This window comes from Ursus maritimus, unplaced genomic scaffold, assembly GCF_017311325.1.
Source record: "Ursus maritimus isolate PB19 unplaced genomic scaffold, ASM1731132v1 scaffold_13, whole genome shotgun sequence".
NCBI classification, from domain to species: Eukaryota; Metazoa; Chordata; class Mammalia; order Carnivora; family Ursidae; genus Ursus; species Ursus maritimus.
In genome coordinates, this window is record NW_024423675.1 from 23,025,297 (window position 1) to 23,044,193 (window position 18,897).

At 37.8% G+C, this 18,897-nt stretch overlaps 1 pseudogene; it reads right to left on the bottom strand.

Moving 5' to 3' along the window:
* The window catches only part of LOC121102311, a 76,992-nt pseudogene that overhangs the window by 46,771 nt on the left and 11,324 nt on the right, over positions 1–18,897 (bottom strand).

Consider the following 18,897-nt stretch of genomic DNA (forward strand, 5'->3'; position numbering starts at 1 on the left):
GAAGGTAACTAATACTAAGAATTGTTAACACTTTTGTTTAAATAGTATTAAATATTTCAACATTATTTGGATATGATATGTACCAAACAAATCTTTTAAAATTAATCATGTATTTGGTGGGCACTTTCAGTTTGAAGGTTCATGTTTTTACATCTGTGAATTTTTCTTCTATTATTTTTTTGTTTAATTTTCTCTCTTTTTTCTTTGTTTTCTCCGTTTGAAAATCCTAATAATTGGATGTGGGGCATTCTGAATGGATTCTCTAAAGCTCTGATCTTCTCTCTCAAATTTGTGTTCTTATGTATGTATATATTATGCATTTTTGCCTAGGGATAAATTCTTGAGTGACCCTACTTTTAGTATGAAGAGGTATTACTTTGTTCCAAAACCTCCAATTAATTCCAGTTTTTAGCCCCACTCCTCACTCCATATCTCTACTAGCTAATTCTGAGTCTGTAGAACAGCTTGATTTCTGCTGGAAAGACCTCCTTTCTCAGCTTTAGCCACTCAGTATGTTTTCAAGTCTTCAGCTTTCTCTACCTTGCCTCATTTATCAAATACTCCATAATCTTTGTCTTTCTCTCCCAGTTTAAATACATATATATTATTTTAATGTGGAGATGGCCTCCCTCACACTTACCTCATTTTTAGGATTATCTTCAAACATATATTTTCAAAATTACTTTGCTCTCATTTTAGTAAGATTTCCTCATCTGCTATCTTGGAACAGCCTGTTTATTTTAGGATCAAAAACATTGTTTATAGATCGATTTCTGGGAATTTCTCCATTTTTATTCTATTTTACATAGTCTGTTACTATTACACAAGAAATGCAATTACACTGAAGAAAATTAGACAAGCAAAAGTTTAAAAAAATGAAGATACAATCCAGAAATCACCACTGTGTATCCTCCTAGATCTATCTGTCCATCTATCCTGCCACCTGTCTACCTACTTACACACATATGCATGCATTTTTTAAGCAAAATGAGATTATACAGTACATACTTTTGGGTAACATATCTTTTCAATAAATTCCACCTTTCTGTTTTGGTAAATTTTCTTTGGATCTCATACCCAGACCACATTCAAACTTCCCCAGCTGACCCCAAAGTATTCTTTGTAGTGCATGTGGTCATATATTCCTTTAATCTCTTTCAATCAAGCACAACTTCACCTTCATAACACATATTTATTGTAGAAACTTAGCTAGTTTACTTGAATGTTTCACCCTCTGGGTGTATCTGATGGATTCTTCATTCCCTCTCTCCCACTCTCCCCTCTTCTTTCCTTCCTTCTTCCCTCTGTCCCTCCCTCTCTCCCTTCCTTCCTCTTTCATCATATTCCTCTAATTCCTGGTTCTTTTAGTAGGAAATGATATTAGAGACCAGAGTCTGTATGCTATGTCTGAATACTCTATTAGTTGAAAATTGAACACTAAACTGCCTTCTTTACAAATATGCCAAAAAAGGAATGAAGTATTAATACATGCTATAACATGGATGAATGTTGAAAACATCATGCTTGTCACAAAAGGACCCATATTGGATGATTCCATTTATGTGAACTGTCTAGAATTAGCAAGTCCATAGAATCAGAAGGTGAATTATTGGTTTCCAGGAGCTGTTGAAGTGCGTAAGCATTGGGAAGGAAGTGAGAACTATTTTCATGGGTGCAGGGTTTCATGTGGGGTCATGAAAATGTTCTAAAATTAGATAGTGATTATGGTTATACAACTCTTTAAATATACTAAGAATCATTGATTTGTATACTTTGGATGAATTGTACGCTATGTGAACTACATCTTAATAAAGCAGTTATTTAAAAGTAAACATTCGAAGTTTGGGTTTCAAAAAAAGAATCTCCTGACCTTCCTTTAATCTTCCTCAGTAATTCAGAATTGAAACTATTAACATCAGTAGAGTTTTGGAGTTGGGAGCAAGTGTTTATTGTTTGAATGCACACTGAAGGTTGAAGTGACAGGATTTGCCAATGGATTCAGATCTGTGATAGAAGAGGTAAGAAAGAAGTTAAGGATTATGCAAACTTTTTAGTTTGAACAACTGTAATAATGGGGATGCTATTTACTGTGATGAGGGACACTAAAGGAAGAGCCAATTTATTGAGGCAGGAAATGAAAGGTTGGGTTTCGGATGGCTTGAGTTTAAGGTGCCTGTTAGATATCCATGTGGTGATGCTGAGAAGCCATTTATATTCATCTAGGGAGTGAGCCTCTCTAGAAAAAACAGATGTTCCAAGAACTGAGCCCAGTGGTACTCCACCTCCTTGATAACAAGAGGACCACAGAGAATTTAGGCACAGATGTGAAAAGTTAGGTAGATGTGGTGGTGGGAGCTTATGAAATCTTTCTGAGTACTTCTGTTTCCTAGTGAAGTAAGAAGCACGGCCATCATCTGAGATTGGTGATGATAGAAATAGAGGAGGTTTCGAGTGAAGAGATGGAGGAAAGTGTCATCTAGAACAATGAGATGGTAGTGGGACCAGAGTGGCACAGCCAAAAGATTCGTTGGGTCAGAATTCAAGGTCATACATTTAACATGGAGCCCTTCATGTGTGGTTGTATCGCGTATTCCAGCAATCCTCAGCTATGTGAGTGAAACTACAAAGAGAGTAGAGAGTCAGATTTAACAGGAATAGGCTTTTGACAGATGAGAATGATGAAGGAAGGAAGGAAGGGCAAGGCAGATGGGAGAATTCAAGGAAGTGGTTATTATGAAGAACCATGCAATTTGAGCCAGGTAAAGAAGCATTGACTGTCAAGGTAGCAACAGATAGTGAAAAGATAGTTCAATAAATGGATTTTAGGTTTCAGTAGGTTGGAGAATTGTTGACATACTCTGGGTATATAAGAGGTGTGTTGCTTGCATTTGAATTTTGGAGGGGATGCAGTTATTGATAATGAAATGGTCCAGGAGGGAATGTTGGAAGTTTGCTTAGCAGAGCGAAGAACAAGATCTTTGGAGGAAAAATGGTCAGGGTACTGAGATGAGATATGAGAGACATTACAGATGTAAATTTTGAAATCACCATGAATTATGACAAGAATTAAATGAGAGAGAAAAAGTGAACCAGGAACCATTATCCTCAATGTGCTAGAGTGACTTGTAGCTCTGAGCATGACCATAACAAGAATGAATGGGTGCAGTAGTCTGACAGTATGGGATTCAAAACTGGGGATTTTTAGAAAGGAGAGAATGGAGATGGTCTGGAAGCTACAATGAGATACAAGGGTTGTAGGCATGAAATTTGCCTTCAAATTTACAAGAAGTTACAAGAGAAGTTACAAGAAAAGCAATGTTGTGATTCCAGTTGGAGCTAGAAAACATATGAAGGAGATGTTTAAAATGTGGGGAATATTGTGGATAATTGACCAGGAGTGTCAGAGTGCACAGTTGTTGAGTTTCGGGAGTTGGAGTGGGGGTTGGGAGATGGAGTCTTGGGACTGAGACATGGCCTGGGAGTACTGGGCTTCCTTTCAGAATATGATGTAAACAGAGATATAGGGCATAGTAAGATTAGTTCTGAAAGTGCCAAAGCAGGTAGTGGTGAGACTCAGTGTCCCAGCGAGGCAGGCCAGGGGTGGGTCTTATTAGAAGCATGTAGAGTTTAAAGCCTTTTTCTTCATTTCCACCAATGGTGGTGTGAAAGCACAAGAAACATTTTCATGGATCACACTTCACTTGGGAGCTCCCTCTTTAGTCCTTCTTCAGGAAAGGGGAGATTAGAATGGCAGTCTATGCAGATGGAACACTGAGGCTCCCCTTTATGCATGGTCAAGGTAGAATGCTAGAAAAAGATTATATGTTATATATATATATATATATATATATATATATATATATACACACACATGTAGATATATATTTATAGATATATGTATATCTATATTTATATATATAAAGAGAGAGAGAAGGAGTATAAAAAGATAATTATATGAAAATCGGTCATAGGAAGATGTGCTATATTTGTTTCTATGTCACTGAATGCCTCTGGGGTTATAAATACTCATTGTGTGGGGACATCTGAGTAGCTCAGTTGGTTAAGCGCCAGACTCTTGATCTCAGCTCAGGTCTTGATCTCAGGATCGTGAATTCAAGCCCTCCATTGGGCTCCACGTTGGTCGTGGAGCATACTGAAGAAAAAGAAAAAGGAAAACAAAATAACTCTTTGTTTAAAGAGCTCTACTCTCAAAGGTGGAAATATGGTTTAGGATCACGTTCTTGTGTACGATTTTATTCCACGTGTACAAAAACACCATGGGGGCAGGTACTGGCACCCCAGGTTCACAGTTTCTTTCTCACAGCACTGAAATCCAAAGAAAGCACTGAACATTGAAAATTGTTTTCCTAACTCATATTTTTTAAGATTTATTTATACTTGAGAGAGAGAGAGAGTGAGTGAGTGAGCATGGGGGGGGTTAGGGGAAGAGGGAGAGGGAGAAGGGACTTAAGCAGACTCTGCACTGAGCGCAGAGCCTGCTGATGGGCTCGATCTCACAACTCTGAGATCACAACCTGAACAGAAACCAGGAGCCCCACGCTTAACCAACTGCGCCACCCAGGTGCCCCTCCTAACTCATTTGGTAGCAAAATCTGACCTGACCTTAACTAAATTAGCAGCAAACTATTTGTAATCTTTATTTGATTTATTGTGAATAATCTTATATTTCTCTTCTGAAATACTAGTGTGATTATGGGGAACTGCTTAAGGCTCTGGTTGGTATGGTCCATGATAACATGGTACATGTGCCCTATTAACTTTTTAAAATCTGAGAAAGTCCCAGTTTCAGAATATGTTAGACAATAAGGGATTACAACCTGTATTCAAATTCTCCAGGAATGAAAACTGATGTTTAAAGACTTAAGTAACCTTCCCAAGGCTGAGTGGTAGGTAGTAGAGCCAGGCCTGGCTCTGTGTGAATCCAGGGAACACTGGCATCAATCGTGGAATCTGCCTTAGCCAGTTGTCCTCACTGGGTGTAGACTTAAAGCCACTTAAAACTCATTTTTGTACAACCAGGGACCTCAGTGCAGAGGAAAGAGAAATCCTATGAGAACTCATGTAGTCTCATCTTGGGTATACTTGCATTTGGATGTACATGAATAGAGGGGTGTCTGTGTCTCTGTCATAGCCAGGAAGACCGTTCAGAATCAGAAGGAAAAAACTACTTTTTATATGCAAAGCGAATAGCTCAGAAGCAGAATCTCCCCACTTAGAAGCTGACTTGTCTAGCCTGCACCTGCCTTCCCCAAATTACCCAGTTAAAAGGCTGTATGCGCAAAATGTATGAGTTCTTGATCAAAAGGAATTTATTTTCTAAAATCTACGCTTCTCTAGACCACAGCCACTGCTAATAATAGCCAACATTAACTGAATGCCCACAGTCTTCCAAGCACTGTGGTGAGCATTGTACATGCATTATTTCACTTGATGCTTAAAACGACTGTGTGAGTAGGCAATATTTATTATCCTCCTTTATGGATGAGGAAATCAGAGATTAGAGAGGCTTAGAAAATTGGTCAACGTCAATAGCTAGTGAATGGGAAAGACAGACTTCAAGCTTGTGCTGCCAGATTCAAGAACAGTCTGTTTATAACTATTAGCATACCACTTACATTTATAACCTCTGAGCACCTGGTCAAGAAAACTTAGAAACTTAATAAACTAATAACCAGTGAATCAGTTGAATTGATAATCAAAAATCTTATCCCCAGTGACCTTACTCTTCCCCTGCAAAATCTCCAAGCTGTCACTGTTTTTACACATTTCTTTTGCCAAGCTAGCAGAGAAAAAATTATAATAATTCTTGTCACAACAAATTGTTTCAGAAAATTTCACAAATGGGTGCGGTGTCTCATTTTATAGGACTCAAAGAATTTGAAACTAGAGTCAGAGATGGTACATGATAAGAAATGTATGGACCAATCTCATTTTTAAACAGACGTAAATATAGTACATAAAACTCTAATATGACATAATTGTATAACGGCATTTAACGTATATAAGAATATTCTTTTTTAGATGATTTATTTATTTATTTTAGAGGGGGAGAGAGAGAGAGAGCACATGGGGGTAGGAGCAGAGGGAGAAGGAGAGAATCTCATGCAGACTCCCCATGGAGTGTGGAGCCTGATTCAGGGCTTGATCTCATGACCCTGACATCATGACCGGAACCGAAATCAAGAGGTGGATGCTCAACTGACTGAGCCACCCAGGTGTCCCATTATAATAATATTCTACACAAGTCTAGAATTTTTTTTCTAAATATACATATCTAGAATTTTTTTAAAAATAAGAAACCAAACGGTTTCTATTCATTCAACATTATACTGGAAATTTTAACTACAGCAATAAGATTTTTTTTTAAGTAAATAATAATAGCAATAATAAGAGCTACTCTTTTTTCGCAAGCCCACTAGGGGTCATACGCTTTATGCGTATCCCATTTTATCCTTACAATAATCCTGAAAGGTTACTATCATTATTTCCATGTTATAGCCAAGAGAACTAAGATTCAGAGAGTTACTGAATTTGCCTGTGGTTGTACAGCTCTTTGCTCCTTTCTGTTACCAAGCCAAGTCATTAAAACCTGAGAAAGAAGAGGGTTCAGTGCATGGTTTACCATTCTACTACATCCTGGAGAGGGATTTTAGCTTGTGCAGTGTAGTTTTTATAAGGCCAGGGTCAGAAGCAGTGAGTACAATGACTACTGACTACTGTCTACAGGTTTTCTTACTCATTCACCTCTTTCTTTCCTTTTCTTCCTCTCCACTCCTTGGAGGATATTTTTTGGTGAAAGAGACACTGACTCTGTTAACTTAAAAGTCATTCTGCTATTGAAGGGCTTTGCTAGTGGCAAGGGACGTGTGTTTTTCTTGTAGGTGTTTATCTCTGAAGAAACTGGAGGACATAAAGTCGCCTTCCATGGAATGGAAGACTTGATGGATTGCTTCTGTACTGTCTCCACGGAGCATGAAAGGGGCATCAAGTATGCTGAGGAGGTGGTGACAAGAGAAAAGGTGGGGAGACTGGGGAAAGAAGGGACTTCTGAATGACTATCTGAAACAGTCCCCTAAAACTGAGAACTTACTCAATGGGCAACACAAGGAAATGTTTGCTACAACCCCAGGTCCTAAGGGTATGTGAGAAAGTCTAATGGTAAGACTTGTTTCTGAGTCATGGCCTGTTGTTACCTCTCCTTCCTGACATGATGGACAGAATGAACGGGTTATACATCAGGGTGAAAGTGAGGATAGCCCTATTCGTCTGTCTCTCTGCATTAGCACCTGAGCAGATGTTGGATAATAATTTAATACAGAAGAAGGATCTACTCCCCTGCCTTTGGAAATATATGAACATAAATGGGAGGAAGAATGGACATTGGAGGGCGCAGTGAGCAAGATGAATTGTTTGTTAGCCCGCAAAGGGTGTAGGTTAGTTACCATGGAAGGAGGCCGAGTTTAATTTGCAAATGCTCAAGTGAAAATCGGATACTGAGAAATTTGACACATATAATTTCAGACGGTGTTTCAAGAACCCAGCCTGAAACATTAGTTCTTAAAAAATAATCTGGAAGCCACTCAAGAGTAACAAACGTTCTCGGTGCAAAACAATTTTGACTGTACCAGGAGTTAGGTCAGATTTCACAGATTAAGGGTATCACTCCTACAAATTTCCCTTTACTTCAGATGCCAGCTACAAGCTTCGGGGTCCCCAGGCCATCTGCACTTCTGACCAATTGGCTGTGAATTTGGAGGTTTCCACTCCCCCTCTGGGCTGATAATTGGCTAGACTGACTCACAGAACTCAGGAAAGCACTATACTTATCATCCGAATTTTATTAAAAAGGATGCAAATCAGGACCAGCCAGAAGAAGAGATGCACAGCTCGCCCCAGGAGGATTCTCAATGCCAAGGCTTTATGTCCTCAGGATGCACCACTTTCCGGGAACATCGATACTTATCACCAACCCGGAAGTTCTCTGGAGCTTCGGGTGTCTGGACTTTTTATTGGGGTTCCTGATATAGATGTGACTGAATCATTGGCTATGTGATTGAGCTCAATGTCCAGCACCCCTCCAGTTCCCAGAGATTGGACTACATCAAAGTTCCAACTTTCTAATCATGTAGTTGGTCCTTCCAGCATGGCCATCCCTATCCTAAAACTGGGGACCCACCACAAGTCACCTCATCAGCATAAACCCTTGAGGTCCCAGGGGGGTATCATGAATCACAAAGATACCCCTGTCAATTAAGAAATACCAAAGGTTTAGAGGCTCCCTCCCAAGAACCAGAAACAAAGACCAGCCAAAATTTTTATAGAATACTCAGGTTACATTAGAGAACAGGGTACTATTAAACACACTACTTTCTGGAGAGTCTCAGAAAACTGCTGTCTCATTTCCTAGCTCTTGTCTCCACCTACTTCCCACTTCACTTCTTGGTTAGAGAGGAAGCCATTCAGCTGCTCCTACCTTCTGGCCCACCTTCAGGGACAGGCTTGGGGCCTCGCCCTCCCTTTTTGGACTGATGTGCAATGATGCTCTTTTTCTCTCTGGGTCCGCACTGTTGGCTGAATCTGGCAGCCCCTGTGCTGAGGGCAGGGACGGAACCAATGGCAACTCAACCACCTTTCTTTCTACACAAATGAATTTTCTCATCTTTCTCGTCTTCCCCTTCCTCATCCAGTCCTTAAATGCAGCTCCTTAAAAATTAGCATTTTAAAATTTAGAAACAGTTACGCAATGTTATAGATTCACCTAGAACTCCAAGGAAGAAAGTAATTAAATTAAGGGATAGAATTGAAAGCTGGAAACCCCCAGAGAACCCATGGTTGAAGAGTCACAGGCACAGAAAACTGAAGCTCTTTCCTCCACTTGCTCCTGATGTTGAGGCAAGCGTGTTATATCTGAAGGAAAGAGACTGAGTGCAGGGAAGAAAAAACAGAGCCAGTAGACCCATCAGCCAAGTCAGCCTTCTGGAAAATAACAGTCCACACATTAGGTAAAGAACATGTCTTCTCATTTGAAAGGCAGCTTGAGGCTAACCAAGAATGATTTTAATTCAAGGATAGAAAGGCATTACAGACATATTGCTGCATGATATGGAGTTGTTGCCCGGAAAAGTGGTTATCCTTTGTGACCAGGCAAAAAGGCGCAAATATCAACTGTTAATGAGAGTGGGAATTAATTTAGGGGGGAGATCAACAGCCTGTAATTGATTTCATAATTAATTTGCTTAAATCACTTTATATCTGTTCCTGCTTAAAAGTTTTAAATTGTATTTAGAAAAGAAAATAGAATTATAACCTTTTTTTTTGGAATGAAAATTAATACTTGCCCTTTTTAAAAATTCAGAAAATACAGAAAAGTGTAAAGAAGAAAACAAAAATCACTTGTAATCACCTCCAGATACGCGCTATTAACAAAGTATTTGTACAAAAATATGTGTGAGTTTACATAAGAACAGAGCCATATTTTATATGCTTCTTTAAAGTTTATTATTTTACTTGATATGTCCCGGATATTCTGTAGATTAACAGACATAGCTATGCATCATTATTTTAATTTCTTTTTTATTCCATCACATGTCTCTACCATATGCTTTTTAAGAAATCCTGCTCTTAAACTGACTAATCTCTGTAATTCTAACCATCCTATTCTTGGCTTCCACCCATTACGTACATTCGCACGTGGTTGAGATGCAAATCTACTGGCTCCTGAGGCCGATATAGATATTTATCAGAGTCTTTTCTTTTACCAGCAGACTGCCTTAAAAGATGATTTCCTTCTGCTGCTAAAATATAGGAAGAAAATGGCTGATTAGGCAGCCCTTGTCTCTAAACTAGAAAGCCCAAGACAAGGTACCAAGGAGTAAAAGCTAAATTATATTCAAAGAGAATAAACATTGAAGTTGTATATATTTCTGAAGGGATCCTTGAATAGAAAGATAAATATTCTGGGCAAGTTTATTAAAGCACTCAAGCATGAGGAAAACAAAATTTAAAGTAAGCAATGACTTCTTGCTATTGAAGACTGATTAAAAAGAGAAAAAAAAAAAAAAACCCAGCTACTTGAATTCTCCTAATTGGGTTCTATTTGCATAGTCTTTTGTAATATACTGATTGGAATTAATTGGTTAGTATTTTTATTTAGTTGTGTTAACAAAGAACTGTCTTCTTGATTTGTGTAAAGTCGTCAGTTAAAAAAAAAAGAAAATAAATAAACATAACATTTACTTACCCAGTTAATGCCTGTAGCAAACTTAAGAATTGAGGCCACAAGTCAGTTCTTATAGTAATATTCACCTCGAGGGCATTATGTTTGGTCCTATACAAAATATCTATAAAAAAATAAACAAGCTTTTACTGTGGGCATTCTCAAACTATAAACTATCAATAAATTTCATTCCAGCGTATCTTAAAATGTTATGTCATTGTAGCTTTCATGAACAGAGTTGACAGAGCAACTTTCTCTAAATGTTTCCCTGCAATCACAACGGGGATATTTTAAATTGGTATTAATTTCACATAGATGAGTTACTATAGAGTTTCCTGCAGAATGAGGTTGCCATATATTAATATGCAGTGAGGTTACCAAACTTTGCCTGAATCCTGAAGATAGTACAGTTCTCATGTGGGACTACCTATCAGATAACGTTAGTGTTGCTATAACCTGGGAAAGGTTTTTGCATTATAAATAAATAACCATACTCAGAAGAAAACATCAAATGAGCTTCCAAAACCTTTCCATTCCTGATTCATCAAGGAGAAAGGCATCTAGCAAAATGACAGCACTGCATCTCAGTTGGAGAGCAATAACGATTACATTAGAGTGCATAGAAACATGAAATCTATGGAGTGTAAACTTGTCAACAAGGCCCTTTTATCAAATGATGCAGAACATCTATGGGGTCAAATGTATTGCTGAGATGTCAAATGGCTCCTTCCTGTTCTTTACTTGGAAAATATCAGGTGGCAATTTTGTGGATGGGGAGACTTTCTGAAGTGGATTTCTGTTACCTCTTGGTCATCAGTTTCCCTTCCCCCTTCATCACAGTGTTTCAGTGTTCGTTCAGAAGCCTAATCCTTGCCATGCAGCCCAGAAGCTTCAGGGGGATAGGGATAGGATGATGGACCTAACTGGTTAACAGGTAATCACATATTCCTTTCACAGTAACTAATCCAACATGTGGCATTTCCACTGCCCGAAAGAATTGATTCATCAGTGAGCATGTGACCCAATCCAGCCAAATAAGAAGGAAGAGGAGGTTTTCTCAGGGCTTCTTGTGAGTTTCTTCATTCTTAAGAGAGAGGCACCAGAAGAGAAGCTTTCTTTTCCTTGGAGTGCCATCCTCTGTAGATATAAGGCCTGGAATGCTACACCAGTTTTCCTACTCAGGAAGTCAGCGGGGGGATGAGCCAACAGATAAAAGAAGGCTCAGTTGGGAGAACACAAAGAAATTGAACAAGAGCCATTAAATGAAGCCAACTTTGAAAGTCTTCTCTCTAGAGTTCCAGTACCACGAGCCAACAAATTCTCTACTTTTAATCCACTTTGAACTAGGTTTAATACTATTTGTAGACAAAAACTCTCATATTTTACAGAACTTTCTAATTTTTTTTTTTGTCCTAGCGTGTGTAGTATTTTATTCAAGGCCTCCTTCAGATGCATTAAGTCATATCTTCTGTGAAGATTTTTTCTAAATGTGAACAGATAATCACATAAAAGTTTCAGAAATGTTTTTCCCTCAGGTGGTTCAGTAGGTCTTTGGAGAATTTACTTATGGGTCTTGGTTGTTTTCAGTAACTGTTAAAAATTTATGAAGGGAAGCTTCTTTCCTACCCTAGTTGAACACAACTTCTTTTTTTTTTTTTTTTAAAGATTTATTTATTTATTTATTCGACAGAGATAGAGACAGCCAGTGAGAGAGGGAACACAAGCAGGGAGAGTGGGAGAGGAAGAAGCAGGCTCATAGCAGAGGAGCCTGATGTGGGGCTCGATCCCATAACGCCGGGATCATGCCCTGAGCCGAAGGCAGACGCTTAACCGCTGTGCCACCCAGGCGCCCCTGAACACAACTTCTAAGCCTCGGAGTCTCTTTCCACTGACCTGGAGTAAACAGCCTGCTCATACAGTTCTTCTACTCTGAACATGAAGAAGGAGCCTATTTTCCACACTCGCTGCACCAGAATATAAATTTTTATCCCTGAACTTCTGACTATGCCCTCCTTTTAGGACAGTAAGATGACTCTGCACAGAAATACCTGTCTTCAGAACTTTGAATCCACGTACACTCTCAGTGCATGGCCCTTTACATAAATGACAACCTATCTTGGCCTTTAAATCTATTTATCTCTGTACCCTCCCTATGGTACGTTATAACACAGTTCAAGTTCTTTTCTCTTGCCTCTGGCACCATTCTATACATGCATTGCTCAAGCTTATGGTCGTGCTTAACCTATAGCAGAATATACAAGGCCTCCTTAATTCTGGACCGTGCGTTGTGACTAATCCTGGGGGATCCACTCTAGCTGGTAAAGCTGGGTAGAAGGCTCTAGCAAACATGAGCAGGTCAGAAATTAATCTCCTCATACCATCCAATTTTTACAGCAACCAGATAACCATGGAAAATGGGGAAGCAACCAGACAAAATTCCAGCTTTCAAATTCATGGGGAATTTTCTATTGATTTCCTTCCTCCATTTGATAAACTCACATACCACAGCTGAAGTTTAGTTCTCTAGCTAGTCCTACAATTTTGACAACAAGTTATAACCCCAATTTCAGAATCATTTCTGTGATATACTTTTGAATTGTTGTCGTTATTCCAATAATCATTAGAGTTGGGCTTACCTGGCTCCCAGTTTTTGTTATATTATCCCACCAGTGTGATGGTCATGTTGAAAACATACTCTTGAGCAGTCTGATAATTTAAATTAATTGATTCTAGACTCGGGCTTCTCAGGTCCCATTCCAGATCAATTGAATTATTATCTTTGAGGATGCAGGTTTTATATACTTAAATTTCCCAGGTATTTCCAATGTGCAACCAAGTTTAAGGACACATATTTTAATTTAAGATGCAGCACAGTGAGAAAATTTAGATGCAAGATCCTTGATAATTGCTATCTCCTACCCACTATAGCACATATATACACTCAATCCTACCTTAAATAAATCTAGGACAGACTCTGTCTGAAATCAGATATAAAGAAGAAAAAGATGACAAATGGAATGTACAATGCTCAGCATTGCAACCGGTTTCCTTCAAAGGAGCTGGCTGTGGTTTTACATGATGTGTCCTACAGAAAGTTCCCTAGGTTTTTTTCTAGATGTTATTACATTTCTCCAAAGTTTCATATTTACCGAAACCACAAAGGAAAATCTCTTGTACTTTATCTCATTTATGCACCCTCTTTCATTTATTCCTTCTTTGGTTTCCCTCTTCTCCCGCTTTCTCCAGTTGTCCAGCTCTGCCAGGTACCATAGGGGACTTGGAGAGACCATGTGGCCCCATGCTCCTGATGCATAGAGCCATGGAAAAATGGAGTCTTCTGTGTTTGTGTGTGTGATACAAAATTTGTGGAACATTTTTGGTGAGTGGAATTCCCCAACTCTATAGATTTCTGTTTCTTCTACATTCTATACAGTTTTGAGGAATAAATATGTGCCCTTGAGCATTTTCCAATGAGTATATAAATACCTTTCACTCAAAAAGTGTTAAGTCCTTTTGCCCAAGACCTACCCTAGAGTAGAAACTAAAGGAGCCTTACACTTCTCTGAGGCTTCAAAGGCTCTGTTGTTGTATCCTATGGAAAAATAGGAGCACGATTACGGTATACACCAAAGCTATGGAGAAAAACATCATGAGATCTTAATAGTTTTGTGGTGTATGTCTTCACAAACAAGAAACGAATTGCTAATACTCCTGTACAGTTTAGGGTTGCCAGATTTAGGAGAAAAAAATACAGGTCATCCAGTTAAATTTGAATGCCAGATAGACAATGGCTATTTCTTTGTATGAGTATGTCCCATGCAAGATATTTAAAATTTTATTTGTTATTTATCTGAAATTCAAATTTAACTGGGCATCTTGTATTTTATCTGACAACCCTAAAATTTAGGTAAGTTACCTAAATTCTATTCTAAAAAAATATTTCACTATTTTCTCTTGGGTTTTTCTTAGAAGCTTAACGATATGTGCCATCTATCCCAATGATTCTCAAGGTGTGGTCCCTGAGAACTTTCAGGCTCCACTTCAGACCTATTGAAAAAACTCTTGATTCAGCAATATTTGTTTTGACAGGCCCTCTAGGTGCTTCTGACAAATGGTCAAATTTGAGAACTAATATATCTCAACTCAGGTTGCCTTTCTACTAGCGTAATTAACTTCTACAAATCTGTATCTCCAAAGAAGTCAAGTTAAAATAAAATGGTCTTAGTGTGGAATTCTAACAACTTGAACTACCAAGGAAATATTCTCAATGTTCAGCCAAATAAATCATACAATAGAATCAGCTTCAAATAATTAAAAATTCATTTTTTTACACATTCATCACAAAATTGGCACTCAGTAACTGAGTAGAGCTACTTTGTTATGACTGTCATTAGCATTCTGTATGAGCATTATTCCCATTCTTTGATGAGTGGCATGAAATCACCCAGGATATGGACTTGACTCCGAAAGACAATACTTAATAGTAAACTATAGCAAAAATTGTTTGACTCTAATACACACCTTGCTTGAGAGAATAAAACCCTTTGGGCTCCTGCATCTTAATACTTCATACTTGAGTTCCTGGAAGAAGCACCACGATGAGCCCTAAATTATGATTTCATTTTTCATAAGGAAAAAAAAAGAATAATTGAAAATGAACATAGTAGTTTAGATAAATGCTGATTTCAATAAAGTGGGTTTTTCATAAAAGTATATTAAATTGTATAATACAGAACTAGTTTTGTTTTGTTCAATTTTTAAAATAAGGCAAGTACCCTGGGCAACTCAGAGACTGATTGTACCTTGTAGGGAGTCAGGGGAGGGTATAATTGGGGTCACTGTTGAAATTGCATTTTATAAAAATGGATCTCCCTTTGTGGGGACACATACAACCAATGTGAGATATGGTTTCAACTACGTGTGAAGACCAGAAATAATGTATTTTGAATCAGAAAAAAATGACAGCTTCCTTTTGGAAGCCATCATGAGTGTGACAAAGGATGCTCGAACCTGTGTGACTATAATTTAGGTGACAAGAACAGGCAAGTGTCTTCATTTGTGTCCTGAGTATATTTGTAAATATGAACAGAATATTATATTTGCTACCTATTTCATAAACAAATTGTTAAGATACATGAGATTATTGGAGATGATGTTAGTTACTATTTTAGTGTGCAGGGCACTTTCAGAGGCCTGAGACTAGCATAGGGTCTGCTCTGGGATAACATATACCGATACAGGATCGTGCATCCAAGAAGTTTTGTGAAATCTGATGTGGTTGTAGCAGGCTCTGATGTATAAGGCTCCTAGGATCTCCACATCCACGCTTTCTGAGCAGAAACAGGTCCACTGAATGAGGGCCAGAACAGACCAAAGAGGGGCTGGCTTGGGAGTGGTGTCCGTGTTCAGAATTTCTGAGTTGTAACTGAGCTGAACTTGATGAAATTTCATTCAGCCAATTCATCAGCCCTATTCCATTTCCTCCCATGTCCAGGTTGATACTGTAAACCAGGAGACAGGACATCCTTTGGATGGGTCTGCTCAGAATGACTTAGCTATTCTTCTTAGGTGGTAGAGTGGTTAGGTAAGCCTTTCCTGCAAACATATAGGGATTGTCTCCAAATCCTTGGTATTGCTTTACATATATATTTGGGGCCATTAGAGTTTACTCTATTTCCTGGCCTTGTACTCTTCTATCCATGATTAGTTTTATATTACAAAACAGGTGCCTGACCTGAGGGAGTACTATGTCATATATCTCTGCACTTGAAATCCCAGGGAAGGAAAGGTTTACTGCTTTCAAAACATAAATGTCAGAGACTGAGCTCTTCAATATTAAATTAAGGAAATCTTTTCTCCCTATATGCAGTCCGAGGCTTTCTCAAAGTCACATACTTGGAATTAATTTAACTTCAAATGAGTACTGTGATTATAGATAAAAAATAATTAAATTAAAATCAGAACTGTGAGTTAACATAATTTCCTTAAGTAATACCTAAGGCTATATTTTGGAGAGATTCTTCCAACTATCATTAAAGATGATTACTAAGGACAAGGAATTAGTACTATTAGAAGTAAATATGCAAATGCATAGTCCTAAGCTGAAGTTCTAGAGTTCAGTTTGGTTTCCATAAAGATGAAAATCAGTTAAGTCTGAATATGAGAGCATAAGAGTAAAACAATCTGATTATTTTAAGAAAGGAATTTAATTACAAAGCCATGTTTATAGATTTGGCGCTTCATTTTTTAATTTTTGCCAGTTCTTTCACCATTCAAGTATCTATTTCATACAGGGAAAATTTAAATTCTAATCTCTATCCTCTAAAGGGCTTTGTTAATCTTTCATCCAAAAGTTGGGGGAAAGAAAATAAAGTAACGTTTATTTGAGTCTAACATGTGTAGGTTATTTGAGAACACTTTATTTAATGTAGAGGTTTTATATAACATCATTATTAGCTCTGAGAATGGATGTGGACATTGATTTCTGCACTTAAATATTAATATGATTAGGCTTTTTGCTGGTTATATTTTCTTTAGTTTTGTTGAAATTAAGCCAACACATTGTATATTCCATTATTTTAGAATTCCTTCTTTGTATTAAGACATTTGCTGTGATTTAAAAAAAAATGTATCCAGTGGTTAATGATATGCTTTCAAAACAGACTTGCAGGCCTGATTTTGTAATGAGCGGCACATATGGCGCACATCTACCTCCGTTTCTTGGACAGTCGGAGGGACGCGTGGCCACAGGCAGTTGTAAAGTCTGCCAGGGCTTTCAGGAATTTATAGTGAAATCTTGCCTTGATTATAAGAATTGATGTCTTTGGCTTTTAATTTTCTTCTGAATTTAGTATTTCTTATGCAATAAATCTACATCAATATTTCAAAATTATCAGAGGATTCTTGAGATTCCTCTAGGCCACATTTCCATAGAAACTTTAGGAACCCAAATGTTGACCATATTCATTTTATATGTCTGTTTTCCCAATTCCGACCCAGCCTCGAATCTAATACAACATTGAAAAATACATTTTACTTTCCATTAGTTTTTTTTTTTGGGGGGGGCGGGTAGGGGTGGGTAGTGCTACTGCCTGTATCAAAATATTTCATTATTGAAAATAGGGTAATTTCATAACAAGAATTCCTAAAAGCCTTCATACCCTGAGTATACAAAAACAGATTTAATTTTGGATTGGGAGTTTATGGCCATTCAGTTAATCTAACCAAACACAAAGGTCAGCCAACAATTACTTTAGAAGAGGTTCATTTATTACAGTGAGAGTAATCTGCTCGAGCTATTTTAAGTAAGACTGGGTAATTTATTGTTAGGATATGAAGCTATCTCTTAGATCCCAAGGGAGAAAGTGCTATCAAGTCTCAGGCAAGATGAAAACTGGAAACTACAGAGTTTTCTGCATTCAAGGCACTTATCGTCTCATAATCTGTCACTGAGTCACTTTCTCTGTAAAGCTAGGCTGTTCTCCGATCTCTGCATGCAGAATGGCTCTCTGTGCCTTCTTGTGCGGCCATAGCCAGACACACCCAAGTTTACCTCTCTGTAGCTCATTAACACCATATTTCTACATGTTGAAAATTACTAGGTATTGGGAAGAACTTATTAATATACATAATTTTAAATTAGAGTTCAATGATAGGTGTTTTATTATCCATTACAGAGAAGACATTTTTAAGTTTGGAAAAGGTGACATTTGTAATGTGAATGTTAGAACTAGTGGCAAATGTGATGATATAGGCCAATGCCCTCAGATAAACGTGAGGACAAAATGAATGAACTGGCCTGAATCTTACTGATTATTGTAAAACATCAATTGGAAAGTAGAAATTCTGACAAATATGCTGAAAATTATTTGAAATGTGAATGCTTATTAACTGGTAACAGAGTAAATATATTCCGTTACGTTTGGGGACATTCTCAAATTCTATTATAAATCCATCCAAATTCAAGTGCACTTTGAAACACACATAGGAACACCTATAGAATTTTTCTTAGCAAAGTAAAAGGACAGATAGTCAAGACTCTTGATTAGTAATGAACTATATGGAGAGGATAGAATGGCAAAATCCATAGCAGCCTTATTTACAGAGTACTATACAAATTAAGGCAAGAACCACTAACTCAGGTCATAAATCCCACAAGAACTGGAAATATAGTCTCTGTCCTGTTATAGGTTTTTTGTTGTTGTTGTTGTTGTTGTTGTTGTTGATGGTTTGTGTTGGTGGGACAGGGAGACTGCAGATTATTACACACTAGCATACCCTTCAAAAGCAACTGTTTAAAACCGCTTGACCTACATTTACAAATAATATCAGTTGGACACATAAATATTCGAAAGATGATTTGGGGATTTCATAAAATAACATAGATTCTGATAGCCTTACAATTCTCACCAAATCTAAACTTTTATGCGATAAAATCATCATAGACTGATGGATCCATATATTTGTGAACTCAACCTTCTATGTAATATTTTTCTTTCAAGTACAAGCTGAACACAAGAGCATCCATTAAAATATGTTGTTTTGCCAAACTTGATAATTCATGGAGCTGAAGAAGAGAATTTTAACCCATTGGTTAAGTTTGGGATGAATTACAACACAGAAGGTAGATTGTGAGTGATAGGAATCCTCTGCTCAGAGGG